This window comes from Schistocerca gregaria, chromosome 8 (genome assembly GCF_023897955.1).
Source record: "Schistocerca gregaria isolate iqSchGreg1 chromosome 8, iqSchGreg1.2, whole genome shotgun sequence".
In the NCBI taxonomy this organism is placed as follows: Eukaryota; Metazoa; Arthropoda; class Insecta; order Orthoptera; family Acrididae; genus Schistocerca; species Schistocerca gregaria.
In genome coordinates, this window is record NC_064927.1 from 234,822,823 (window position 1) to 234,850,821 (window position 27,999).

The window sequence follows — 27,999 nt, forward strand, 5'->3', positions numbered from 1 at the left end:
AATGGAGACCACATATAATATTGTGGTGAGGATGGCCAGTGATTTCTTCAGTGGGGGTGCACACCAGGCTTGGACTCTTCCAGGAACCAGTGAAATGCCGCAAGCAATGGGAAAAATGGGCAAGGGACACTACATTAATTGTGTGTGGCTGAGTTAGAATCTGGGTCCAACGGGAGTCATGCGAAGGTAGTTGGTACAGTTGCGATTATCACTGTGTCCAGATGGCTTAGTGGTCAAAGCATCTGCCTAGTAATCAGGAGGTCTGGGTTCAAATCCTGATCCAGCACAAATTTTCAACTTTTCCCATTGATTTGAGTCAATGCCCACATGCAGTCAATGTCTGTAATTCCTTTTTGTCTTAATTCATAATGGCTGCTGGATCAAATGGTGTCTGTTCTTTCAGACATGTCTAAAATAACAGACACCACATAAATATACCCTAATTTTTAGTCAGTGGCCTCTTTATTTCCACAAAGAGACTCTTAAAATTCTCTGCAGTGCACTTGCCACCCTATCAGTGACAATTTAAATAAGAGAGCATGGAGACATCTTGTGTCTGCATTACAAAGTGCAAAGGGTTAAAGGACACTAGTGTACAATACAGTTAAAACCACATCAGCTATTTCTCATAAAACCATATGGTGGGGTACTCTTAGCAAAATGAGCAGCTGTTGAAAAGGAGCTACAGAAAATGAAACTATGTGACATTACTGAGAGATGTGTTAGTCCATATAACGATGCACTTGTAACTGTTTGAAAAAGAGAGGGAAAAGTGAGGTTAGTTTTTGATTCCAGATATTTGGGCATAGGAACATTAATTCTTTGAAACCATATAAACTGAAGGGTTGTGATGATTCATAAGGAACTTAAAATTGAAAGAAAAAGGGTTTAACTGGTAAAAGAGTTTAACAATTTATTGTACTAAACAAATGTTTGAAGATTTACTTATGAATTACCAGATCTATGTACATACATGTACCATTATAACTGTCATGAGTTTGTTTGAGATATGTAAACTTTGTATGATGATGTAAAATGAATCCCCCACCTATCTGCATATTATGTGCTCAGTGAGCACAGCACGTCAAGCTGTTGAAGTATTGTTTGCTCTTCATTTTCTGTGCTACATGTTCTTTATCTCCAAATCTATCAACATTATCTCTTTCTATACATACTTTCTCTCTTCCATTTGAAGGAACAATGGTTATGATGTTCACATTTTTATCTCATAAATTAATTTATTTTCTGCTGGTCTTTGTCGGTAATACAAGTATGTCTGCATCATGTTGCATATTGAATTAATTTTTGTTGCAGTCTCAGAATAAGATGCTGACCATTTATCACTTCTATTTTTATGTCATGTAATATATTCATGTTTTTTTATGTCTCATTACACATACTTATACTCATATTTACATGTTATCTGGCATGTGAATTTAAGCTTTGGACAAATTTTTGGGTGATAAGGTTTCTTCTGCAACATCCAAAGGGATATTGATAAGCAACACAAATTTTCAATAGAAAGATTTACATAAAGGAACTTGGGTATCACCAGATGGTAAAACAGTTAATCAGATAGACCACATTGCAATAGATATCAAAGCAAAGAACTTGGTGAGGGATGTAAAGACAGCAAGGGATGCAGAGTGTGGGAGTGATCATTTCCTTGTAAACAGCTGGCTAAAAGTACAACCCAAAGTTAGAAACAACCTTACAAAAGTTGTACACTACCATATCGATGTGCTGAAAGATAACAGAAAGAAAGAATAATTTCAGCTCCAGCTCAGCAACCGCTTCAAAATCTGCAGGTAGAGGTTTCACAAGAGAACCCAGATGAAATGTGGAAAGAAGTTAAGGATGCCATAAATGAGGTGGCAAATGTAGTCATCAATAAGCGGGTCAGAGGCAAAAAGATTTGGTTTTGGGATGAATGCATTAAGGCATTAGCCAAGAGAAAAGAAGCCAAGGAGAGATGGTTACAAGGGGCTGATTTTGCACAAGGCAAAGCACAGTTCGAAGAACTTCAGAGAACTACTGAAGCAACCCTGAGAAGAGCAAAGAGAATGTACGTTAAAGGACTAATAGACAAGGCTCTACAAGATTCTTGGGGAAAGAGGTACAAAAGATGTACCAGAAGGTAAAATTCTTCAAGAAGGGATATCAAAGCCACCAAAAATTCATCCAGGGAGCATACTCACCAGTGAGCTTGACTTTGCTGAAAGGTGAAACAACTGTGATGAACCTAAAGATCTGTTTGAATTTAAATTTCCTGACATTGCACATTTAGACTATCCTCCACTGACACTGGAGGAAATAGAGAATCAGATAATGAAGCTAAAGAAGAGCAAAAGCCCAGGAGAAGATGGAATCCAGGCAGAAATCATTCAAGATGGAGGGGAGGGACTCCACAAGAAAATTCACCAATTAATCAAGGGGATCTGGATTTGGAGGAGATCCCAGAAGATTGTAAGACAGCTGTCATATGCCCTATACACAAGAAAGGTGACAATAAGAATTGCACTAACTACAAAGGAATCTGCCACAAGATCTTATCCAACTGTATACTAGATAGAATATAGATTTTTGCAGAAAAAGTGATTGGTGAATATCAGGGGGGATTCATAAAGGGCCATTCAACTGTTGACAACACCTTTGTGCTGCGACAACTCACCGAAAAGTTGAAGGAGTATGGCAATGAATCTCATGTTCTCTCATAGATTTTAAGAAGGCGTATGGCTGTATCCACCGGGAGAGCCTGAGGAACTGCCTAATGGGGTTTGGAATACCTAAGAAACTTATCAGCCTAGCTGGAATTTGTCTCACTGATTCAAAAGGCAAAGTGAAGCTCGGGAATCAACTCAAGGAGAGCTTCAAATAAACTCAGGGTTGAGACAAGGAGTGGTGTGTCACTGGTATTGTTCAACCTGACATTTGAAAAGATGACAAGAGAAGTCTCTTGTAAAAGCTTCGAGGGTACAGAGGTAGAGGGTGAGAAAATCACACATCTCGCATTTGCTGATGATGTGGCCCTGTTGTCCAGGTCTAAGGAGGAACTAACGCAAGTGAGTGAAAGTGGGGAAGTGGAAGCAATTAAAATTGGACTCCTTGTGAATGAATCAAAGACAGAATATCTGGTGACGAACAGGACCTGTGCTTATTCAAGAGGCCCATTCCAGCCTTTAATTGTTGGAAACCAATTGTACAAAAGGGTTCATGAATTTAAATATCTGGGGGTAATCGTTACAGAAGACACAGCATGTGAAGCAGAAATCGAAGTGAGGATCCACACCGCCAACCGACCATACTTTGGTCTCAGTCAACTTCTTGCATCGCGTGGTCTCTTGGAGAATTTCGAAGTCGATTTGTACAGAACAATGATTCAACCTGTGGTACTGTATGGTTGTGAAACTTGAAGTGTCCGGAAAAAGACTTGAACAATCTTCTTGTTTTTGAGTGGAAAGTCTTAAGGAAGATCTTTAGTCCGGTACAAGATGACATCACTGAAGGATAGAGGATCAGACATAATTTTGAACTAGATGAAATGTACAATAGACCAAACATTGTAGGACTGGTGAGACCCAAGCTCCTTGTATGGGCAGGACATGTCAGTTGGATGGATAAATGTCAATGGCCATTGAAAGCTATGGATTATGCTCCCTGTGGAAGACACCCAATATGAAGACCAAAGAAGAGATAGACGGATGGAATCCATGAGGACTTGCTGCAGATTGGAATAGAGAATGATTGGCACCAGGAGACACAAAACGGAACCCAGTGGAGGAGGGGCCTTAGAGCAGCGTGTGCTCCTCAGGGCGTGATCGCATGAAGTAAAGTAAGTAAGTAAGTAAGGTTTCTTCTGCTTTTGTTTTGCGCCTTAAAACTCCACAAAAAATCTTCTGTTTCTATGAGGGGCATGAGCACAATTGTCTGTTCTTCCACCTGAAATGTAGTTTTATATTGGTGGGCAGTTGCTGTTGGACAGTACTCAGCTTAATTTTTGAGCCCTCTCCTTTCATATTCTTACCCTATTGTCTTATCACTGTTACTATCATTTCTTTGTTCTTCTGTTGATGAGAGTTAGTTTCAGCTAAACTTCTCCAGCAGTACCAGTTTTCTGACTTTCTTTCCATCCATGTTTTTAAGGCATCACACTTCTCCTGTTGCAGAGCCTGATCTATACTTAAGAGTATGATGTTTCTTCTGTAAATAATCCATTGTAAAGTTATATGACTACTTAAGAAAGCAAAACTCTTTGAATGTAAAACTGGTGTTTTGTGACTGATGTCAAATTTACCATTTAACAAAATGCATTTATTAAATATTTTGTTCTAGTTACTTTAAATGATATTTGAATACATAAAATTCATATACATTATGACTGAAATTATTTTGCGTGATTTCGAAGATCGGCCAGACTTGCTACATTGTTGACTCCCAGTTGACACTTGAATTATCGTGGAAGAACTGAAATCTTTATGAAATGAAGCTCTTGAAACGAAATTTCATTTGTGATGATAACTCTAAATTATTGTCCTAATGATATAATGTAATAAATGCTATGTAAGCAGAGAAAGTGACTTTCAGATCATGTAGATGGGAAAAACATTAACAATGATCATAACATTTTCTGAAGGAATAGCTGATTGAGATAGATGTACTGGAATTGATTGTAGTTTATCTATGAATACACTGTGTACAGAATGATCTGTTATATGAAGCTGATGGGCTTAAGAATATGTTGAGATGATACACTGAAGTAGAGTCTTTGTGAGATGCATAAAGAGACATTAATAGGAGAGGAAATATGGCAACAATGATGTTTTTGATGATGCAACTGTATTTATTTGTTCCAGTAAATCTACATGTACAGTACAGCACATCAGATACTGGACAGGTCAATGCAAATATATCTTCACGTTTCTGTGATTTTTTTTATGTATTAATGAATACGATAAGTTGAAAATACCGCTTCAGTTGTAAATTTATTTTATTATCACAACCGGTTCCAGGCTGTCATAAGCCCATCCTCAGGTGTCACAACTGTGTTGTGGCCCCTGAGCCCCGCGGTGGACATGTCCACGTCCACGTCCACCACAGCACTCGGGGACCACAACACAGCTGAGACACCTGAGGATGGGCTTTTTTTTTTTGGTCATCAGTCTACTGACTGGTTTGATGCGGCCCGCCACGAATTTCTTTCCTGTGCTAACCTCTTCATCTCAGAGTAGCACTTGCAACCTACGTCCTCAATTATTTGCTTGACATATTCCAATCTCTGTCTTCCTCTACAGTTTTTGCCCTCTACAGCTCCCTCTAGTACCATGGAAGTCATTCCCTCATGTCTTAGCACATGTCCTATCATCCTGTCCCTTCTCCTTATCAGTGTTTTCCACATGTTCCTTTCCTCTCCGATTCTGCGTAGAACCTCCTCATTCCTTACCTTATCAGTCCACCTAATTTTCAACATTCGTCTATAGCACCACATCTCAAATGCCTCGATTCTCTTCTGTTACGGTTTTCCCACAGTCCATGTTTCACTACCATACAATGCTGTACTCCAGACGTACATCCTCAGAAATTTCTTCCTCAAATTAAGGCCGGTATTTGATAGTAATAGACTTCTCTTTGCCAGAAATGACTTTTTTTTGCCATAGCGAGTCTGCTTTTGATGTCCTCCTTGCTCCGTCCATCATTGGTTATTTTACTGCCTAGGTAGCAGAATTCCTTAACTTCATTGACTTCGTGACCATCAATCCTGATGTTAACTTTCTCGCTGTTCTCATTTCTACTACTTCTCATTACCTTCGTCTTTCTCCGATTTACTCTCAAACCATACTGTGTACTCATTAGACTGTTCATTCCGTACAGTAGATCATTTAATTCTTCTTCACTTTCACTCAGGATAGCAATGTCATCAGCAAATCGTATCATTGATATCCTTTCACCTTGTATTTTAATTCCACTCCTGAACCTTTCTTTTATTTCCATCATTGCTTCCTCGATGTACAGATTGAAGAGTAGGGGCGAAAGGCTACAGCCTTGTCTTACTCCCTTCTTAATACGAGCACTTCGTTCTTGATCGTCCACTCTTATTATTCCCTCTTGGTTGTTGTACATATTGTATATGACCCGTCTCTCCCTATAGCTTACCCCTACTTTTTTCAGAATCTTGAACAGCTTGCACCATTTTACATTGTCGAACGCTTTTTCCAGGTCGACAGATCCTATGAACGTGTCTTGATTTTTCTTTAGCCTTGCTTCCATTATTAGCCGTAATGTCAGAATTGCCTCTCTCGTGCCTTTACTTTTCCTAAAGCCGAACTGATCGTCACCCAGCGCATTCTCAATTTTCTTTTCCATTCTTCTGTATATTATTCTTGTAAGCAGCTTCGATGCATGAGCTGTTAAGCTGATTGTGCGATAATTCTCGCACTTGTCAGCTCTTGCCGTCTTCGGAATTGTGTGGATGATGCTTTTCCGAAAGTCAGATGGTATGTCGCCAGACTCATATATTCTACACACCAACGTGAATAGTCGTTTTGTTGCCACTTCCCGTAATGATTTTAGAAATTCTGATGGAATGTTATCTATCTCTTCTGCCTTATTTGACCGTAAGTCCTCCAAAGGTCTTTTAAATTTCGATTCTAATACTGGATCCCCTATCTCTTCTAAATCGACTCCTGTTTCTTCTTCTATCACATCAGCCTGTTGGTTCCTGAGGATGTCGAAGGCTAGCTGCTATCATTCTCTCATTAATGTACTTCTTGTAGCATGCAAAAAAAAAAAAAAAAAAAAAAAAAAAAAAAAAAAAAAAAAAAAAAACGGTCGTGAGCAGACACCCTGCGTTTAGCACTACAATCGATAAGTGTGCTCAGTCCTTTCTTTTTCACATTGCATCCACCACTCACAACAGGTATTTCGCAAATGAAACACAAATTCATGTCAGACATACTCATTTTCAGCACCACAACATATACTGAATGGAAGCGACTCCAAACTGTAGGACCCATATTGTTGTGTGCTAATAGCTGTCAGAGCGCTGTGAACAATCACTAGAGAAAATTGCCTTCCGCCCGCCGAAAAATAAATACGCTTTTGTCCACTAAAGAACGATTCCTACATACTTTCTCTTATAACTGATCATTAACATCAATCAACTGTAGAAAATGTACGGCACCTTCATGCAATCGTATTACATATTGAAACACAAATAAACTTCACGCAATCCGACGTGAATGTGTTCGTAGTTGCTGAATATAATGCTGTTTGTCCTGGCCCTGCAGCAGAGTGAGATGGTAAATTCCAATGAATAACATGATGAGTAATATGTTTATACCACGCAAATAGAAACTGAAATAAGTGTTCAAAAATTAGGTAATTTGCCACTTTGCTCGAAATTTGAAAAATTGGTATTTTCTGACTCTCTGTAGCACCTTAGATATTGGGTGTAGAAAAAAATGGTAAAAATCAAATTTGTAGAGAATTTTGTGCTCTTTAGAAAAGAAAATAGACGTCAAAGCGATAGGAGCAAATGAAACTGAGATATTTTGAAAAAACTAAAAAAAGTCCGTAATTTTCGAAGTTTTTTGACTACAGAAAGTTTTCCCAAGAGAAATTTTGCTGGCAAAACTTGGTTTTCTAACCTTTCCAACAATATAAACGAGTTAAAAAAAATAAAATCTTCTACCCCACCTTTTGCAAGGTACAGGCTTTTTTTCTGACAGTCTCACCTGGACTACTAATCGTTTCAGTGCTCCAGACGTATATATACTACACTCCTGAAAATTGAAATAAGAACACCGTGAATTCATTGTCTCAGGAAGCGGAAACTTTATTGACACATTCCTGGGGTCACATACATCACATGATCACACTGACAGAACCACAGGCACATAGACACAGGCAACAGAGCATGCACAGTGTCGGCACTAGTACAGCGTATATCCACCTTTCGCAGCAATGCAGGCTGCTATTCACCCATGGAGACGATCGTAGAGATGCTGGATGTAGTCCTGTGCAACGGCTTGCCATGCCATTTCCACCTGGCACCTCAGTTGGACCAACGTTCGTGCTGGACGTGCAGACCGCGTGAGACGACGCTTCATCCAGTCCCAAACATGCTCAATGGGGGACAGATCCGGAGATCATGCTGGCCAGGGTAGTTGACTTACACCTTCTAGAGCACGTTGGGTGCCACGGGATACATACGGACGTTCATTGTCCTGTTGGAACAGCAAGTTCGCTTGCCGGTCTAGCAATGGTAGAACGATGGGTTCGATGACGGTTTCGATGTACCATGCACTATTCAGTGTCCCCTCGACGATCACCAGAGGTGTACGGCCAGTGTAGGAGATCGCTCCCCACACCATGATGCCGGGTGTTGGCCCTGTGTGCCTCGGTCGTATGCAGTCCTGATTGTGGCGCTCACCTGCACGGCGCCAAACACGCATACGACCATCATTGGCACCAAGGCAGAAGCGACTCTCATCGCAGAAGACGACACGTCTCCATTCGTCCCTCCATTCACGCCTGTCGCGACACCACTGGAGGCGGGCTGCACGATGTTGGGGCGTGAGCGGAAGACGGCCTAAAGGTGTGCGGGACCGTAGCCCAGTTTCATGGAGACGGTTGCGAATGGTCCTCGCTGATACCCCAGGAGCAACAGTGTCCCTAATTTGCTGGGAAGTGGCGGTGCGGTCCCCTACGGCACTACGTAGGATCCTACGGTCTTGGCGTGCATCCGTGCGTCGCTGCAGTCCGGTCCCAGGTCGAGAGGCACGTGTACCTTCCGCCGACCACTGGCGACAACATCGATGTACTGTGGAGACCTCAAGCTCCACGTGTTGAGCAATTCGGCGGTACATCCACCCGGCCTCCCGCATGCCCACTATATGCCCTCGCTCCAAGTCCGTCAACTGCACAAACGGTTCACGTCCACGCTGTCGCGGCATGCTACCAGTGTTAAAGACTGCGATGGAGCTCCGTATGTCACGGCAAACTGGCTGACATTGACGGCGGCGGTGCACAAATGCTGCGCAGCTAGCGCCATTCGACGGCCAACACCGCGGTTCCTGGTGTGTCCGCTGTGCCGTGCGTGTGATCATTGCTTGTACAGCCCTCTCGCAGTGTCCGGAGCAAGTATGGTGGGTCTGACACACCGGTGTCAATGTGTTCTTTTTTCCATTTCCAGGAGTGTATTTGCTACAAAAAATACTTACAGCGGTTCGCTGCTACAGTCGTATAGTTACTTATAACGCCGACAATCGGGCCAGCGAGTCGGGGGTAATTGTTGCGTAAATATGCAGTTTAATTATTGGAATACTAGGAAATACCTGAACGACTATTGGATGCTGAATTCTCTTGCTGGTGAGTTCATTCGTATCGCTATATTACATAGCTTGAATGCTGAATTCTCTTTCTGGTGAGTTCATTCGTATCGCTGTATTACCTTGCTTTTGTACGGCCGTTCCCCGTTACCGAATAAAATGACGCGACGTTACCGTCCGTTAACAGACGATGAGCTGCTGATAATTCTAAACCAAAGTGACAACGAGGACATCATAATGCCCAATCCAGCTGATTGTGGATGGACAGATAATGACGATGACGAGCTGGCAGATAAATCTGTCACCACAAATATAAAAAATATTTATGAAACAACAAGCTTTGAACCAGTAAATGCAAATCCAGATTTTGATATTATCGTCGATTCTTTCTCCGATTGCGAAGAAGAGCCTGAGCGTATACCTGAAAAATCTCCTAAGAGACACAAAACAGTTGATTTTAGATGGAAAGACTGATTTGGACCCTAAAGTGTATAATTTCGATAACAGTGGTTCCGGCTGCAAAATCGTCAGTTTAGATGATTTATGTACGGTATACGACTGCTTCCAAGATTTGTTTAGCCAAGAAATTGTGAGATACATGGCTGAGCAATGTAATTTATATTATGAGCACTTTTGCAATGATGCCAGTGAAAAATCAAGACTGCGACGTTGGAAAAAACACAAACAGTGACAAAGTTTACTGTTTCCTTGCTGTAAATTTTCTGATGGCTCAAGTGAGAAAAATGAAATAAACAGTTATTGGAGCAATGATCAGTTACTGTCTACTCCAATGTTTGCGCAAATCATGCCGAGAGATAGATATCTTCTGTTACTTACATTTTGCTGATAACAGTAAGGACCCTGGAGATGACAAAATCTGGAAATTGCGTCGAATTGTGGATCACTTAAGAAAAGTATTTCCAGGTGCTTTCTAGCCTTTTAAAAATTTGTGCATTGACGAAAGTTTAGTTCTCTTCAAAAGGCGTGTCTTCTTCAAGCAGTACATTTCTTCCAAACGCCACAGATTTGGTGTAAAATTCTTTATGTGATTGTGAAACTGGTTATATTCTTGACTTTATTATTTATGTGGGTGCAGCAACATACGTAAAAAAAGAAACTGACTTTGGTGTAAATGTATATACCTGGAAGCATTGTTCTCACTTTACTTGAACGTTACCTTGATAAAGGTCACACATATGTTGACAATTGGTACACTAGCCCAACGTTATTTTCTTATTTGCATGACAGAGTGACTAATGCCTGTGGAACTGTGAGAACAAACCGCAAAGGCATGTCTGCTTTATCAAAAAAAATTAGAAAAGGCGAGCTCGAGTGTATGCCAACATATAAACTTCTTGCTCTGAAGTGGCAGGACAAGCGGGAAGTGAGGATGCTTTCAACTCTTCGTACAAGCGAAATTACAGCGACTGACAAAATTGACAGAACCACGAATGAACCAAAAACAAAACCAGCTTGCATCATAAGCTACACTGAAAATATGGGGGCCGTCAACAGGAGCGACATGATGCTAAGTTCAGTAGAATGTGTCCGAAAAACTGTAAAATGGTATAAAAAAAGTATTTTTTCATTTGGTGGATCTGTCTCTGCTCGATGCGCATGCATTATATAAAACTCAAAAGGGACGAAATATTTCAGTATCTGATTTCCAACAGAAACTTATCAAGGAGATCCTAGAGATCCACCACCAACCGCAAACAGAGGGACGTCGTGGAAGGAGATCGGCTGATGGTGACAATGCCTTACGTCTAACAGAGCGCCACTTTATCTCGCTAATCCCAGGAACTTCAAAGAAGAAGGCCGCCCAGAGATGGTGTATTGTATGTGCAAAACATGATAAACGAAGTGACACAAGATGCATTTGTGTAAATTGTAATGTGCCTGTATGTTTGAATTTTTGTTTTGAAAGATATCACACTTTGAAGTATTACTAATGTAATATGTGTTGTATTTTTTTCTCCTACTAAAGTACCTGTTTTGAACAAAATAAGACTTTCTGAACAAAGATTTAAAAAAAGGAAATGATTTACGTCACCAGTACTGGATTTTGCGTCTAATTTTTATCTCAATAATAATGTAGACTGCTACAGTCGTATATATACGCACCGGGTGAAAATAATGTGCACAGGGCGAGAACCGCTGAGAGTAAATGCGCAATGAAAGGATTAATGGAGTCTTATAATCTGATGGCTATAGTTGATTTCACGACTAGGGTTACTGTTAACAGTAAAAATCTGATAGATAATATATTTATAGATAAGTCTAAATGCAATGAGATCACTGTACATCCAATCCTTGGCCTTTCTGATCATGGTGGCAATTGCTTACGCTCAATTACATCCGTGTGGCAACAGTTCCGAGCATTCTTGGAAATCTTTTAGGATAATAAATGAACAGGGCCTTAAAAAATTCAATGACAGCCTAAGAGAGATAGATTGGAGCCCAGTTTATAGGGAAACAGATGCAAACAAAAAGTACAATCCATTTTTAAATGAATTCATGTTTGTATTTGAGTCCATCTTTCCCAAAAAATTAGTTAGAAATAGCCATATAGGCAATGCCAAGAAGTCTTGGAGCACTACAGGGATAATAACATCTTGTAGCACAAAGAGTATGTTATACAGTTCTCTCAGGAGTTGTAATGATCCAAGTAAATGACAACACTACAAACTTTACTGTAGCATTCTCAAGAAGGTTATAAATAAATCTAAAAGTATGTGCATAAAATCAGAACTTGAAAGCCCAGGGAATAAAATTAAAACTATATGGAATGTAATAAAGAGAAAATCTGGCAGAACAACAAGGAACATGGCTCAGGTAGAGATTAAAACAGAGGACAGTATCATAAAGAAACCTGAATTGGTTGCAGAAATATCTAATAACCACTTTCTGAGAGCAGCAGAGAAGACAGACTGTAATGGTTCTATGGATGAATCATTGTCCATCCTACAGAAAGCTATTAGCAACAGAATCCCACAGTTATCTTTACCTCCAGTTACTGTAAGCGAAGTCATGAGTAATTAGATCATTAAAAAATAAAAATTCTGCTGGCGTGGACAATATTTCTAGTAAAATACTGAAACACTGTTATAAATTTGTTAGTCCCATCTTATGCAACATATACAATACATCCCTACAAGAGGGGATTGTCCCTGACAGACTAAAATTGACTGTAGTGATTCCTCTCTTTAAAAAAGGTGATAAAAGCATTGTTACAAACTATTGCCCAATATCCCTATTAACTACCTTCTCGAAAATTCTTGAAAAACTCATGCACAGGAGGATTGTAGACTGTCTCAGCTTCCACAGTATCTTAAGCAAAAATCAGTTTGGTTTTTGTGCCGGTCTTTGTACTGAACAGGCAATATTCTCTTTCAGCAACCAAGTTTTGGAAGTCATTAACAAAAAATTGTCTCCAGTGGGTATTTTTTGTGATCTTAGGAAAGCCTTTGACTGTGTAAACCACCAAATTCTTTTGCAAAAGGCAGAATACTATGGTTTAGGTCGTACTGTTGGCTTGTGGCTACAATCATATCTACAGGATCGGAAGCAGACTGTAATGCTAAATGGCTCTTCTGGAGAACCTGCCTCGTCTGAATGGGGCACGATAACGTGTGGTGTGCCTCAAGGCTCCGTTTTGGGCCCACTGCTTTCCCTCGTCTTTATTAATGATTTTCCTCTTTGTTCTGAGACAAATAGCAAATTTACCCTGTTTGCTGATGATACCAAAATTCTAATTGACGATGTGATAGATCACGATCTTGAACAAACTACAAATACTGTTTTTAATGACATCTTAAATTGGTTCTCCTCAAATGGTCTCTCACTCAATGCAGATAAAACTCATTATATGAGGTTCCATACATCACAAAGTAATTAACATAAAATGTAGAGATCAACCAATACAGAAAGTTGAAGATACAAAATTCCTGGGTGCTTACATAGACAGCAAATGTAACTGGTCAGTTCACACTCTTCATCTATGTAAAAAACTTAGCTCGGCAACATTTGCATTATGGGTAATTTCTTTAGTGGCTGAAGTTGACACCATTAAGATTGCCTACTTTGGCTACTTCCACTCATTGATGTCATATGCTATTATATTCTGGGGGAACCAACCACTTGCGAAAAAAGTTTTCACCATCCAAAAAAAAAAAGCAATCAGAATAATGTGTGGGGTCCATCAAAGACACTCTTGCAGGCACTTGTTTCGAAAGATAGGTATCCTAACAACTGCCTCACAGTATATTTTTTCCTTGCTGACCTTTGTGTGCAAAAATTATTCTATCTACCAACACAACAGTAAATTCTATGGCTATAACACCAGAAACAAAAACGGTCTACATTTCGAATTGAAACGTCTCACTCTGGTACAAAAAGGAGTTTACTACTCCAGCATTAAGCTATTCAATGCTCCACCACTACAAATCAAATGTGTTCATACAGAACTGCCAAAATTTAAACAAGTTCTCAAAGATTATCTGACAGAGAAATCATTTTATAGTGTGGATGAATATCTGAAAGAAAATGTATACCATCACTAAACTTATTGTGTCTAGAAGTAGTTCAATTGATTTTATTGTGCATTTGAGCATTAGCACACTTTTTGTAACAACAAATTGGCTGTACCTGTATTTACTCTTGTAATATCTGTTTTAACTTTGTGCTCTTATCTTTAACCTTTATTTGAAACTCCTTTTTCTGTTAAATGGTTGTTATGTTATCTAGCTGACATTGTATCTATTACTGTATTTATAGTATGTCTTACTTAAACTATGTACAATTTGGCTTGAATTGCCCTTGTATTTATTGTAAGTTTAAATTGAATACTGTACAATTTAACACATACCATATCCTTGTGATTGACTTACTAACTGGATCTACGGAACATGAAATAAATAATAAATAAATAAATAAATAAATGATATTGATGAAGAATTTGCAGTCAGGGTTAGGAAACTTCATTCTGTATTATGGTATTGTGTTTGACTATGGTGAAGTTCACAAGCTCCGATAATCGAAAGAAAAACATGTAAGTGACACTGAATAATTACTTTAATAAAATGGTAATTTTGGACAGCGAAAATGATAGAATACTGATTGAATACAAAGGAATATTTGCAGTATCAGAATGTTGTTGTCCATTTCATAACATGAAAAATTTAAAGCAAGTGTGACCCTAAGGAAAATTTATTATTAATGATATTTGAAAGGGAATTAGATAGCATTTTGAAAAGGTAATTTATGAAATATGTTAAACTAAAGGATGATTTTGCTTTAATATGATGGTAGCAGCATTAATTTTGTAATCTCAGATTTCAGTAATATGTATTTGTATGTTGTTGTTGTTGTCTTCAGTCCTGAGACTGGTTTGATGCAGCTCTCCATGCTACTCTATCCTGTGCAAGCTGCTTCATCTCCCAGTACCTACTGCAACCCACATCCTTCTGAATCTGCTTAGTGTACTCATCTCTTGGTCTCCCTCTACGATTTTTACCCTCCACGCTGCCCTCCAATGCTAAATTTGTGATCCCTTGATGCCTCAAAACATGTCCTACCAACCGATCCCTTCTTCTAGTCAAGTTGTGCCACAAACTTCTCTTCTCTCCAATCCTATTCAATACCTCCTCATTAGTTATGTGATCTACCCATCTAATCTTCAGCATTCTTCTGTAGCACCACATTTCAAAAGCTTCTATTCTCTTCTTGTCCAAACTAGTTATCGTCCATGTTTCACTTCCATACATGGCTACACTCCAAACAAATACTTTCAGAAACGACTTCCTGATACATAAATCTATATTCGATGTTAACAAATTTCTCTTCTTCAGAAACGCTTTCCTTGCCATTGCCAGTCTACATTTTATATCCTCCCTACTTCGACCATCATCAGTTATTTTACTTCCTAAATAGCAAAACTCCTTCACTACTTTAAGTGTCTCATTTCCTAATCTAATTCCCTCAGCATCACCCGATTTAATTTGACTACATTCCATTATCCTAGTTTTGCTTTTGTTGATGTTCATCTTATATCCTCTTTTCAAGACACTGTCCATTCCGTTCAACTGCTCTTCCAAATCCTTTGCAGTCTCTGACAGAATTACAATGTCATCGGCGAACCTCAAAGTTTTTACTTCTTCTCCATGAATTTTAATACCTCCTCCAAATTTTTCTTTTGTTTCCTTTACTGCTTGCTCAATATACAGATTGAATAACATCGGGGAGAGGCTACAACCCTGTCTCACTCCTTTCCCAACCACTGCTTCCCTTTCATGCCCCTCGACTTTAATAACTGCCATCTGGTTTCTGTACAAATTGTAAATAGCCTTTCGCTCCATGTATTTTACCCCTGCCACCTTTAGAATTTGAAAAAGAGTATTCCAGTCAACATTGTCAAAAGCTTTCTCTAAGTCTACAAATGCTAGAAACGTAGGTTTGCCTTTTCTTAATCTTTCTTCTAAGATAAGTCGTAAGGTCAGTATTGCCTCACGTGTTCCAACATTTCGACGAAATCCAAACTGATCCTCCCCGAGGTCTGCATCTACCAGTTTTTTCATTCGTCTGTAAAGAATTCGCGTTAGTATTTTGCAGCCGTGGCTTATTAAACTGATAGTTCGGTAATTTTCACATCTGTCAGCACCTGCTTTCTTTGGGATTGGAATTATTATATTCTTCTTGAAGTCTGAGGGTATTTCGCCTGTCTCATACATGTTGCTCACCAGCTGGTAGAGTTTTGTCAGGACTGGTTCTCCCAAGGCCATCAGTTGTTCTAATGGAATGTTGTCTACTCTGGGGGCCTTGTTTCGACTCAGGTCTTTCAGTGCTCTGTCAAACTCTTCACACAGTATCGTATCTCCCATTTCGTCTTCATCTACATCTTCTTCCATTTCCATAATATTGTCCTCAAGTACATCGCTCTTGTATAAACCTTCTATATACTCCTTCCACCTTTCTGCCTTCCCTTCTTTGCTTAGAACTGGGCTGCCATCTGAGCTCTTGATATTCATACACATGGTTCTCTTCTCTCCAAAGGTCTCTTTAATTTTCCTGTAGGCAGTATCTATCTTACCCCTAGTGAGATATGCTTCTACATCCTTACATTTTGTATATGTTTAAATAATGGTATTATTGTTATTTCATTTTTAATCTTATTTTAATGATCTGTATAAATATGTGTATCTAGCAGTTCTTTCTGCCAATACATCTTACTCTGAGAAAAAGTTCATATCAGTCTATATCTCCCAGAAATTAAATAAATCTTAGGTATTTAAACCCTGATATTCATTTACCTATGTATAACTGGTAATATCAGCAGAAACTAATTATTGATGTTTTTGTAGCTGACACTACATCCTTGTAAAGAACATTCTATTAAGCCAAGATGTGGAAACTGATTACACTCATGTGAAGGACATTCTCTCAAGGCAAGCTGTGAAAAGGACTGATACTTACAAGTAATAAGATACTGTAATACCATGGAGTTGTAAATGACTAAGTGAAGCGAAAAATAGTTTGGTGTTTCTGCCATTCTTTTATAAATTGACAATTATGCTTTATTTTCAAGCAACAAAAGACCATGTTCGTATCTGCTATTGTGAATACTGTTAAATGACACGCCATTTGACAATTGTTAAGAAACAAACAACCCTTGCTAAGGAACAACTGCCATTTGCTATGGAGCACCCGAGGCAATGATACTGAAACGAAATATAAGGGGTTGGACATGTTAATCACAGTGATGCCTGTGCATGAAATCTCTGTGTGCTGTTGGCATTTCATGCAGTATGGTGTCTGATGAAAGTTGCCATGGAACCAATTAGTGTCACATTCCACGCCTTATGGCGACATGTCCACAAGACATCAATTCAGTGCTTACAATCGTGGACAAGCAGCTGGCTGACTCGAAGCTGGCCAGAGTGTCACTACCATGGTCACAATAATGGGTGTGTCCAAAGTATCAACTTGAAAGGCTACTGGATGTGGAAATGATACGTGAAAGCTAGAAGGACCACCATATCGCAAGAGGACTGATACGTTGTCATAGTGGTGAAAAGGAACAGACATTTCACTCCCAGGCAGATTGTTGCAGGCCTTGCAATCACTACTGGTACATGTGTGTCTGCCAGAACCATTTTGCAGTGATTACATCTTCGACCAGTCCTTCATCAAGAAAGAGTTCATTGGTGTAGGTAGCCTGTTTGTTGGGATGAGCAACAGTGGTCCAGAGTGATGTTCTCTGATGAGTCCTGCTTCATTGTGGCAAGGGATTCTGGCCACCAGGTAGCAAGGAGAGAGAGGCAAACATGTTACACACCACAGAATATTTGTAAATTCCATCAGTATGGCCTAAGCATTATGGTGTGGGCAAGCATTATGCACAATGGCCAAACACCACTGCATATCATTGCACAAGATACCATTACAGACCATCTGTTTGCGAGTGCAGTGGGTCCTGACTTTCTGTTTATAGATGCCAATGCTCAGCATTACCGCCTACCATGCAGGGAGCCCGGGTTCGATTCCTGGCAGGGGACTGGGTGTTGCGTGTCCTTCATCATCATTAACTCGCAAGCTGCCTAAGTGGCATCAACTAAAAAGGACTTGCAATACGGCGGCCAAACTTCCCCGAATGGGGCCTCCTGGCCAACAATGCCACACGATCATTTCCACTTTTTCCAATGCCCACTCACACAGGAGTGCTGAGGTGTCAGACACACTGGAAAGTGAAAATATTGAACATATGAAATGACTTGTGTACTGCCCAGACCGGAACCCTATAGACTATACTTGAGATGCTCTTGGCAGATGTGTTTCTCAATCAACACCCCGAATCATAAAAGAACTGAAAACCGCCATGAGAGTGGAGCAGGACAATATATCCCAAGGAATCAGCAACAGTTTAGTAGCTAGCATAAATAACGGGTGCAAAATGTTCATTTTATGCTCAAGGAGGGCATATTCCTTTTTGAGAGTCTGATATCCACTTTTATATTGGGAGTCTGATCTGTGTTAAACAAGAATGTTATTTATGTCTCTTATCCTGCTTTCCTGTATGGTCAAACCTGTACCATTTTTCTTTATAAATATACCACTCTGCCCCTGTTACTTAAGTACTGTTTCATGTCATCCATCATTGCCTGTAATTATTACTGTCCAACAGTGACCAACTTGAATTTATCCTGAATTATAGTATAATAAGAAATAATATAAACCAAAAAAATGTAATTGTAAGAAACTTTATGCTTAGTTGAAAATGCACATGCATGTAAAATGACATGTTATGAGCAGTAAATTGAAATTTTGAAGTTGTTCCTTAGAAACTGACAAGCAGTGTCTAAATGTATAGTGGGGCATTGCATGCAAAATATAATCAACATTATAAACTTAAAAAAGTATGGAAAACTTCAGTACTAAATGTATCTATATTTTGTATTGTTTGGTTGGTTAATTATTCATTTTCTTTTGTCATTTGCAAATGTCTGTTTGTTTTATTTAATTGTGTTGAAACTAATACTCAATTATCACAAAGTCTATATATGTTAGACATATTTCAGTTTTAAAAATTGGTTCTCTCTTTTAAATTTGGTAAAAACTGCCTTGAAAAGTCCAATTATTTTGGTGTCAGAACTTTGTTCACATTTTCATGTTACAAAATTCTTGGTGGGCTGTTGTAATGGAACTGTTCAACACACCTCTTTTTCATGAAGTATTGAAGAACCCAATAAACTATGATTAAAAGTTAAGAATTTTCAGTATTATAATATGTTTGTTGCTTTACATGATTATTCAAAAAGATAAAATTGACAAGAAAATGCTTTTGTTTGTGAAATATTAATTGACTCTTTCTTTGGCTAAGAAACATTGATTATATCATCTTTACACATTATCTTTGTGTAAATTTTGTACGTCTTTGTAACTGTCAATAAGTGGTCAGTCTGTCTGCTATGGTCACTCTATGGAGCCAGAGCATTTAGTCTGTATGTCAGCCAGTTACGGAGTAACATGTAATACAGAGTCTTTCATTCAGTTAGTGAGTCACAAAGAAATTTGTTATGGAGAGACAGTTACGGATTAATTATTATGTAGGACTGAGATGATGTATAGCTACAGTGTGTGTTACCTGGTGTTAAAATATGACAATATTATTTCAGTGTACTTATTTCCAAACAACAACCCAACAATGTCTCGCAGGAAGGAGAACCAACCATGTAGACAAACAGCCCAACAACAATTTCAGTGAGCACAACGTTATGAAGAAATAATAAACTTCAATTATTCTACTTGCACTTGCTCATACTTATATGCACTTATTATGCAAATGCATGCAAAATCAGTATTTTATGACGTTTGTTAATTTCTTTACTTCTATGATTATAGTAGTCAACAGAACAATTTAAGCAGCCTTTTTCCACAGACTCCATATGCCAATGAAATGGGAAGAAACCCTAATTCATTGTACAATGAAGCATATCTTTTACTTGCACTTCACAGTGATTTGCACAGTATGTATGTGGATGTATAGGAAGTTATTAGGATGATTTCAATGAGAGGTGTCATGTTAATGTCATGATGAAAATGGCAGTCTTCGACCAATGAAAGAGGCATAGCTTAGACCATGGAGAGGCATTTCACCTGAATCACTGGCACAACCAGTCAGGAGCTTTTCAGTTCTATCACTGATAATGTTCTTAACTGTCTGTTAAATGGAAAATGAATTGACGGCAGCACCTGACATGGTATCAGCTCACAACAAATATATTTCATCACATTCTGACATCTCACAAGGTGCAGTTTGCATGCTAAAGATGTCCTTGTCAAACTTTTTAATGTAACATGGGAAACTGGACAATATTCTGACTATTGGGTGAAAGTTATTTTAATTCCCTTCTTAAGCTTGGGAAGGGCAGGAAACAGTAAGTAAATATTTAGAAATCAGTTTGAACCAAGATGTTCCTGTTGGTTCCTATGGGCGCCCAATGGTGAGGTCATCAGCGATGCTGCTATTACATTTCTGCAGCAGTCACTGATGTGAATCACAACAGTCTTTTGTAAATAAGAGGAGCACAATTCACCTTCATTACTTTTAGCATTATCTCTTGCAGCAGCTTAGCATGTGAGCATTATTGTAATTACATTAAGGAGATGGGTATAATAATCGTAATATCTACTTTTGTCTATGCTTCATTTTAAGAGCACTGTTTTCATCACTTTGTCATTAATGACATAAAAAATTTCTGTATTTCAGTGTAATTGGAAATGGGAGGAGATCAGTTCAGTGATGCATCTATTTGCGTGTCAAACACTCATCATTACATGCAAATTTGCATGCCACAGAAAAGTCAAACCCTAAATTTACTTTACAAAGTCTGATTCATGTTATTCAATTTAACAAAAAATTATTTGTTGCACAATATTTAATACAGTCATGGAGGGCCATCATCCAACTTACATGTTAGACAACAACAATTCGTAACCTGATTACCAGTGAAGCAGGTAGCCACAATTAATTATAACAGGCCATTCACAGTAGAAGTGGTAATACATCAAAATCACTTTATTGAATTATGATTTTCATGTTTAATATCTGTGGTGGCCAGTGTGACTCATTCTGACTTCCAAACCATTAAGATTCAGGAGACTGCTACAACAGCAGTTTTCTCAATTTTAGCTTTACTTTTCTCTGATCAAGTGAGTTACAAAACTCACAAGTAATTGTCATAGTATTGCCCCCTCGAGCTGTATGTAAACGACCTTGGAGCAGGTAGTTAACTGCCACCTTTTCTGAATCTTGGGATACAGGCAACTTCTTAACTGCTTTCAGTTTTGATTCATATCATATTGCTCTACTATTGTTAACCTGACTTTCCTGGAACCAGCTGTATGATACTCTTTCTTGCACAAGAATAACCTAACAGATGTTTTTTCTCAGTCTTGAGAGGACCTATAACACTACTTGGAGCCATAATATCCTCAGACAGGCCCATACATGGTTCTATCTATGGAGTGTCCTTCCGTATCAAGTTCATATTACCCGATAGTTTTATTTAAGAGAAATGTTTTAGGTATGACCCTGTTTTCAATATTTACAGATAGTATTATCTTTCAGTTTTTAGTTCATGTTCTGTCCTTGCAGTACATGCATGCCATATGCAGGTGACAATTAGAAGGCTGGAGGAATGGGAACTAAAAATTAGTTAAAAGTAGGTTAAGTATCTGGCTTTCACTCTTGACTAAAAGTACATGTTGTTGCCACATCTGAGTAACTTGAGAACTTGATCCCTCAGGATTTTAATGTTTTAAAAGGTGTCATATACTGGGCATTTGAAGCAGACTGACTTAGCTTGCTTCAGATTTTATAAAACTTTTGTGCAGGTGTGGCTGAATTATATAAGTATAGTCTATGAATGTGAGAGACCATCATAGGTTAAGGTACTGGATAAGTCCTCCCCAATGGAATTAAGTTGGTCGTAGGGGTGTCTAGAACAAACCTCATACACAGGTTCTGTGATGGTGCTGATAAGCCATGACTTAACATCATGCCATATCCACCTAAGCTGCAACAAGCATACAATATTTATTTTGTACTTTACTTTCCTGCATTCCATACCATTGCTCACTCATCCAATAATCATCCATGAACTATGAGGCCATTTGGGAGCCACATAATGAGCCATATTTTAGAACTGAATGTGGTAAATATTAATGTTTTATGCAAAGATTAGATTAAATCACCACCTTGATTTCTTAAGAGGACCCAAAGTGTAGCCATCATCATAGCTAAGTTTTTAATGATACAGCAAGACTCAAATAGCCTTGAGCATGTAGATGCTGATACTACTGAAAGAGCCTTGAGCATATAGACACTGATACCACTATACTTTGTTCAAACTCACTGAAATGCAATACACAGTTGGTTATACACAGTAATAATCTGGTGAAGCATTTCACCATTGACAGAGACTTAGTCTTAGGTGATGAATCACCCAGACCTTCATAAAATTAGATAATCTAAGTTTTAAGTGAATTTCTGTGCCATAATATGATATCAGAAATAGTTATATTATTGAATTTGTCTCACCGAGGATGATAACTCCCTTTTTCATATTTGTGGCTTCAGTATACATGAATTCAACTTGTCACAAAAATTAATTTTACTGAAATATGTTTATTCTTTAATTAGGTACCAAAAGTGATATGTAAAGGCAATTATAATCAAGACAGACAATTGGATAAATTTCTGTTTCTCATTTGTCTTTCAAACAGTCACAGCTTTACCACAAATGCTCTGACTTCATAGCACATATCACCTAGTAGCTGATCATTGTCCTGCAGTGACACAAAAATGTTGTTCAAACACAAAGTTGTGTTGACTGGTTGGTTGGTTGGTAGCGGGCATAGGACACCTAATGTCGAAGTTACTACCACCATTGCTGAAGTAATATGAGATGGATGTGGCTAAAATGTTTAAAATTACATCCTAAAAGGTAAAATAACAGCTAGATACCTGTTCCACTCTGCTCCATTCTCACTTATTTGCATTCACACAGAAGCACAAAGTAAATAAATCAGTCTTTGTAAAATCCTTATTAAAATACACATACTAACATATGACAAACCGGTAATACCTAAAATAAAGTAACTATGATTGGCTGATCACTGGAAAAAAATGAGCACATCACATGAACAACATAGTAGAATCTTCTACTTAGTACTCTATGTAGAAGATCAGACACTACACAGAATCTTAAACATGGACGACATTTATTTCATTGTCTCATAAAACAGAGGGAACATCAGCTCGTGTACTGGTCGCAGCCCTCATATTTTGACACAGAACATATTCTGTTAAAGAGTGGTGTAGACATGAAAGTGCACCACAAATTCTGCACACTTGTGGGCCATCTTGGCAGAAGAATATATGTGAAGAAGTAGAGTGCACTACTGGAGGCTTCCTTCCATCTCAGCAGTTGGAAGAAGGAATGATATGGCCATATCATTTGTTTCACAGCTTCTTGTTCCTTTATCCTAGCCTTTATTCCTCACAAGAGCATAATCCTATGTCTCAGCAACAAGGTAACTGCATTTATGAGCAGCACATTGTGAATTTGTATTTTCCACACAGGCATAATTAATTGTGTCATCTACTCCTCCATAACCGTGAATTCCCATGTGCCTTTAGACTTCGCAGAATAACACCTTCTTGCTGAGGTAGGTGGAAAATGAAATATTTGGAAATAAGCATTAACAATTGGTCAGGTCTTTGTTTGATTGACACTGGCAGTCCCATTAGTAGTATCTCAGACAAGTTGAGGAACAGGATAAAAGACACATAAAGTTACATTGAATTTCCAATCACAGGTGTACAGATTAAAGGTGGCACTGGCAAGTTTAGTAAGTCAATAAATAAACAAGCTTTCATTACATTTTCTGTTGGCAACATTAATTTTGAACATGGTTGTTTAGTTATTCCAGACCTCAATGAGCAAATGATTTTAGGTATGGACTGGATAGTTAAAGCAAAGGTGAGTTTTGATTGGCAAAATTCAGAATTACTGTTCACTGAACCAAAGACCAGTATTCAAGGAAAAGTAGTGATCCAGTTAAATTCAAATACAAGCAGAAGTAACCATATTAGGGAAATAGTTTTCCAGAGTGTAGCCATTACACGGAGGATGGGGGAAATAGGGATCTCAATAACCAGAATTTGGTTTATGAGAGTTACTCCCTAACCATATCAGAAAAGGTAAAAGAAGCAAATGACTTGACTGAGTCTGAAAAGCACGAATTAGAAAATTTTCTCTGGGAAAACTGTAACATTTTTTTGTGATCAACCTGGTATGGTCAAAGATTATGCATGTCATTTGAAGTTAAAGCCACACAAGCCCTTTTTCATTAGGCATTATGGGGTACCCATCTGTAAAAGGAAAGAAGTGGAGAGGGAACTCCAGAAAATGCAAAAATGGAGAATAATAGAGAGAAGTCACGGTCCATATAACAGCCCGATGGTCTGTATTTCAAAAAAAGGATGGTGGTGTCAGACTGGTATTGGATTCACATCACCTGAATAAGTTTATAGAAAGAGATCCAGATCATCCTGAATCCATGGAGGAACCCCTGTACAAATTCAATGACACAAAATATTTTTCTAGCCTGGATTTGACTTCAGGTTTTCATCAAATCACATTATCACAGGATTCAAGGCAGTACACAGCCTTTTTATATAATGGTAAATGTTTTAATTATTGTGTTCATCCGTTTGGGCTGAATGTGTCTGTAGCCGAGTTTATTCGAGCTTTGGATCATGTGATTGGAAGTGAACTACTATCTAAACTAATTATTTACATGGATGATATATTAATAACCAGCAAAACTTGGGAGGAACACCTTGATACTTTGTACAAATTAGCAAAAAGTTCAGGCAAGGCGGTACGACCCTTAAATTAAGTAAATGCAAATTTGGAGTATCAGACTTGAAGTTTTTAGGCCATATAATTAACAGAGAAGGCATTCTTGGCATGCTTGGTTTTTCGGGAGCAAATCAGCAACCAAATTTAATTGATCAGATATCTCAATTGTTGAATAATAAACTAGAACAACTCGTAACTCAAAATAACCAGTTAGGTAGCAACATTAAAGAGGTCACAGAAAAGTTGGACCAAAATTTGAAATCATTGAGAGAAGAAATCAGTGCAACAAATAACAAAGTACAAATTGTTGCATGTGACATAGAAAGGGTAGAAACTAAAGTTGACTGTTTGGAGGCTTTCACAATCTCTGAATTTAAAGAAACAAACAAAAGCATTGAATTAGTTAACGATCATGTGAAAAACACGGAAGTAGTTGTTTTAAATGAATTAGTGAACCGAAAAGACGAGTTAAAAACGTTGCAGGAACTCATCGTTTCAGAAAAAGAATTGGTAGGGGACAGATTGAAATTAAATTCTGAAGTAGTTTCTGATAAGATATCTCGTATTGATGAGAAAGTAGAAAGTGTAACAATAGAACTGCAAACAGTTTCAAAATTGCAAAATAATATAATGCCCAATTTTGATTCAAACCAGATGTTTGTGCATAATTGTAACAATGTTAGCTTAAAATGTTACCCAGGTTATGCGAAATTGCATCCGGTTGACTTTGTGCATCAGTGCAAAGACAGTTTCCAATCTAACATGCCAGAGTCTGCTAAAGTTAAATTTGCGAAACGTTTTTTTTGGATGGTGAAGCCCTTACATGGGTGAACCAAAACATTGATACAAATACTACGTCTTTTGCCGAATTTGAACGCCAGTTCTTGGTAAAGTTTTTGTCGGAAAACAAACAGGCAAGAATAAAATCTGAATTTCTTAACGGTAGCAAATATCACACAGGTTTTTCAATTAGCATGTGAGAATTTTGTGAAAAACAATTAAAGACATTGTCACATTTTAGCAAACCTTTGAATGAACTGATACAGATTGATGCACTGAAACGGCACTTACCACACCGTTTTCAGTGGGGACTTGTATATGGACCAGATGACAGTGTTGACGAATATTTATGTCTAGTTGACAAAATTGACCGTGCATGGCAGAATGATGACAGACAGTACAATCAAAACCTCAGAAACACTCACAATAGGAATGGGGGGTCACAACAATATAAAGGACACAGAAATAATAACTGACGTGGTAACCAAAACAGTGGTTACAACAGACACGAAAACCATCAAGAACAGAGAAACAGTAACCAGCTTCACAACAGCAATTCCAACCAGGGAAACAGATAACCACATCATTGGGAGCCTGTCAATTTGAGGTGAATAGTTATGGCACAAACCAGGCAAATAGGAGGTTAAAGAGACAGAAACGTAAAAGCAATCATAAATGTAATGTAAATAGGGACTACTACTTAGATGATACTAGTTATAAGCACAACTTTTGGGAACACATGTTGAGTGAATTGAATAATGCCCATACTCAAGCAGGACTACAGTTTGAACTTAATGAATATGACTTAGCATTAACTGATGACACATTAACACCTGATGTACACAGAACTTATGATATGTATGGTGTCACTAGCTTGTTTTCTAATGAAGGTAAGGATAATGAGGTGTCTATATTAGTAGAAATTTGTAGCCAAAATGAGGAAATAACACCTGACTCAGATATTGAAACAGGTAGCGATTTCAGTAGTGTAACTTCAGATGTTGAACACTTAGTAGTTAAGGCAGATGTGCATGCAGAGGTATCACCCACAGATTATTTTGATGGTGATTTTGGTAAAGATAGTGCTGTGAAGGATGATGTATTAGATGATATATGTACACAGGAGGAGTTAGATGGCATTATTTATGTTGAAGTTATTGATAATGGTGTTGCAACTGAAAGTAACTCTGAATGCGAAGTTGGTTCATGTGAAGATATTAATAGTGCAAACAATGTATTGGTACCAATCTGTATAAAAGAAATATTAAGTAAATCTACTAATAAGAAGGAACAAGCTAAGTTGATAGGTGAGAAGATTTTGGAATCTATTATCAGTGAAAATGAAGTTTGTTTAGAAAACAATAAGGAAAGTGAAATCATCAAATCAGATCCATCCATGAAAGATAATTTTAAGTCTAGTGAAAGTAAGGTATCTGTTTCATGTGTATTTTATTCCAGTCATAATGACACTCAATCTACTGTTGATTCGGACATTGAAACCTGTAGTTAAGTAGTATGTAACAACATTGATACAACTGAATTAGAAAGTGACTTACTGGCAGAGAATTTGAATAGTGACCCAAATATTACCTTAGGTAGCCCTTATGTAGACATAAGCATTAACAAATGGTCAGGTCTTTGTTTGATTGACACTGGCAGTCCCATTAGTAGTATCTCAGACAAGTTGAGGAACAGGATAAAAGACACATAAAGTTACATTGAATTTCCAATCACAGGTGTATAGATTAAAGGTGGCACTGGCAAGTTTAGTAAGTCAATAAATAAACAAGCTTTCATTACATTTTCTGTTGGCAACATTAATTTTGAACATGGTTGTTTAGTTATTCCAGACCTCAATGAGCAAATGATTTTAGGTATGGACTGGATAGTTAAAGCAAAGGTGAGTTTTGATTGGCAAAATTCAGAATTACTGTTCACTGAACCAAAGACCAGTATTCAGGGAAAAGTAGTGATCCAGTTAAATTCAAATACGAGCAGTAGTAACCATATTAGGGAAATAGTTTATCCAGAGTGTAGCCATTACATGGAGGAAGGGGAAAATAGGGATCTCAATAACCAGAATTTGGTTGATGATAGTTACTCCCTAACCATACCAGAAAAGTTAAAAGAAGCAAATGACTTGACTGAGTCTGAAAAGCACGAATTAGAAAATTTTCTCTGGGAAAACTGTAACATTTTTTTGTGATCAACCTGGTATGGTCAAAGATTATGCATGTCATTTGAAGTTAAAGCCACACAAGCCCTTTTTCATTAGGCCTTATGGGGTACCCATCTGTAAAAGGAAAGAAGTGGAGAGGGAACTCCAGAAAATGCAAAAATGGAGAATAATAGAGAGAAGTCACGGTCCATATAACAGCCCGATGGTCTGTATTTCAAAAAAGGATGGTAATGTCAGACTGGTATTGGATTCACATCACCTGAATAAGTTTATAGAAAGAGATCCAGAT